We start from the raw sequence: 3399 nt of genomic DNA on the forward strand, positions 1-3399 counted from the left end.
GCGTGAGGGCGCGTCCGGAGTCAGATAGAGGCGAGGCCGACGGCGTTAGATTCTACTCGTCAAGAGCTTTAATTTGATATATTACTCGTCGTCTGGTTTCTCATGGTTAAATAGATCGATCGATTTGAAGTTGTGCCGAAATTAGGGTTTTTAGGGTTACTGGCGGCGCGTATTGAAACAGAGCGTGAGGGAGCGTCTGAAATCGGATTGACACGAGGTTTACGGCGTTGGTTTGGTTTCGTCGAGAGCTTCGATTTGATATGTGGCTCGTCGTCTGGATCCTTACGGTTGGAGAGATAGAGCGATTTTAAGATGCGCCGTTTTTAGGTTTTTGGGTAGCTCGGGTTTTAGAGAACGTATCGTGCTGATAACGTGTTATGAAACTAAATAGGGAAACGTGTTTCTATTATTGATCTCGACCAGGGGTCTTACATATATATATATATATATATATACACATCAGATCGTGTTTATCCTAAGTGGATAAGTACAACAGTCAATAATCATTATCTTCTGCGGTCGGTACGGTCCTGGTCGGTCCGGTTATGTCGATCACAATCTGGTACATAACAGAATGGGTTTCGGATCCATTTTCTTAGGATCATGACTTATATTTTTATAAAATTTGGAAAAAAATTCAAGCATTAATGCATCAGATTTGAATTGGAAAAAATATACTAAAGGACTTTTTCAAAGAAAAAATATATACTAAAGGCATGACCGGATTTTCCGCTGCCACCGCATATTGTGGTTGGTAACCGGTATTGGCATTTTATACAAATCATAAAAAATACTATAAGTAGCTTTGAACCTTTTTAAACTTTTTAAATTCAAAAGTTCGTAACAGTTAGTGGTTGCGATTCTAGAAAGATAAAAGTTTTCTTTTTTTAAAAGAAGAACAATATAAAAATAAAATAGTCCATAAAAATTTTAAATTGTAATTAGTAGTATATTTTAATCTATATTATAAAATTAAAAAAATATATTTTTTATAATTTTTAAAAATTTAACAGTATAATTTTATAAATATTATTTTATATTAATTATAATATTATGAACTTTAATATTTTGTAATTATATAAAATATAATATTTTTATTTCTTATTTAACAATTGTTGTATTTGGTAGTTAATTAGTCATAAGCATCCTGTAAATATGGAAATTTCTAACTGTTATACCAATATATAAGTCTCTTCAAAATGTTTAAAACCGCAATAATATATTCTCGCAACGTCCGTAACAGCACCCGCAACATTGCAGTTACGCAAGTCAGTTTCTAATACTTTTTCGGATAGCCGTGAGGATCCGACAACCGAGGTCAACCGTCTAGTTCCATGAGGCTCACGGTGCTCCACGTATTTTTGCGATTTAACGCTAGCCCGATCGAATGACCACACGGGATTTCGAAACCGGATCTGTATTATAATCGTAACTCCCTCCAAACCACTCCACCACCATATGGTTCAGTTTCTAATACTAACTCGATGATGATTTGATAATAAAAATATTTTGAGTTGATAAGCGACCTAGATTCAAAAATACATTACTATACTCCAAAGTGTAACTATGCGCTGCTTATGATCCATTTAAATATTTGAAGACATCATATATTTTCGATTTACACCTCTACTTAAGAAATTAGTCTGAGTTTTTTCATTGAATTAGAATATCCCATGTTAAAAAATTTCAAATTGATATTGCAAGACAAGTTAGATGGAATACTGAAAATTGGTGTAGCTTCTTCTTCCTCTCTGTAGTGTAGTTTATTTTTTTCTGCTAGTGTAATCTTCTGTTAAAAACTGAAAATTGGTATAAAATTTAATATCTTTACCAAAAAAAAAAAGAAAAAGAAATTTAGATGGAATACCTTCGTAGCTTTGCTGTGCCAAGGGCAGACCTAGTAAGGGATGTACTGATAGAACCGTATTTTATAAACTACGGATTATTGAATATTGTAAAGAATAAAAATGATAAAATTATACCAAAGAGTAAGAAAAGGATGATACAACTGCAGATACGAGATATTATCTCTTTCCTTAACTCAAAATACGTCCCGTAGTGCGACGATTCGATAACGTAATAAGTCCCAGGATACAACTGCAAACAATCTTCTGAATTTGCGTCACTCTATCAGAAGTCTGGCGAAACTAGTTTTGTGTTGTACTCTCAGACACAAAATAAAAAATACTAACATATCTATTTTAAGTGGGAGAGAGTAACTTCTCTTTTTGAGAATTGTTCGTGTGTATTTAATTTACAATATGGAGAGTTGAATTATATAAGCTTCTTCCAAAGCCATAACAAAAGAAAACGTATGCATTAATTATCATAATTAATTTGGACCTATGACTATCAAAGTCATGTAACGTTTCTTTGCTATCAATAAAAGATATAAATGATTCTTTAAATCACTGATTTAAGTTTGGTCAAACATATTAAAGAATATTAGATTAGACCAAAGCTTAAATCCAATCCCAATCCAAACCCGAATCAAATACCAAACTTGGTTTAATTAATTTCAGTTTGATACATAAATATTTATTTGGGTATATCTTTTCACTACTATACCATAGTATAACCATTTTATTACTCCTCCATATTTTTATGTGGAACCATTTACTAGTTTTTAAACATAGTCAAATAGTTAAGTTTAAAGGCTTTTCAAGTCAATAATTTTGGACCAACATTTCTTATTCAAACGAACTTTGTTTTTGACATATTAATACATTACCTCATAGTATTTGTCAAACATTTGGTTATTCCAACGAACGTCTTCGTCCGGAAACTTACCGAAAATGGTCTAAAACCATATCGTTAAAAACGAGTTCCAACATGTACTGGGTCATCCCAGTTCTAAATCTTCATTTTAATAAATAATTAAGGGTAATCAATTACAGTGTTTTTATCCTATTGTAAAATATAGTGAAAAGTTTATATATCTCTGGTTAAATAGAGTTTTAGATCTGCCTTCAAGGGCTACCTTTCTCTATATTACACTATCGATTGAATATATGGATCTGGACGAAAAAGTGCCTTTCTCTATATTACACTTAGGGGTGGGCGTTCGGGTACCCGTTCGGGTTTAGATCGGGTATTTCAGTATAGAGATATAAAACCCGTTCGAGTATTTCTATACTTCGGGTCGGATTCAGGTATTTTCAGTTTGGGTTTGATTATTTCGGATCGGGTTCGGATATTTAGATTTTAAAAGAAATAAAAATATTTTTTCATTCTTTAAGTTTATTGTATTTTAAAAATATAGATTTCACTTAACTGATTTTTCTTTTTTTTATAGATTGAATGATTAATAAATTTGGAAGTAACATTTCAAAAATAAAAATATTAATTTAGCTATTATTTTAAAACTTTGGATGTAACTTTTGTTAATACATAAAACAA

Source organism: Raphanus sativus, chromosome 5 (assembly GCF_000801105.2).
Source record: "Raphanus sativus cultivar WK10039 chromosome 5, ASM80110v3, whole genome shotgun sequence".
In the NCBI taxonomy this organism is placed as follows: Eukaryota; Viridiplantae; Streptophyta; class Magnoliopsida; order Brassicales; family Brassicaceae; genus Raphanus; species Raphanus sativus.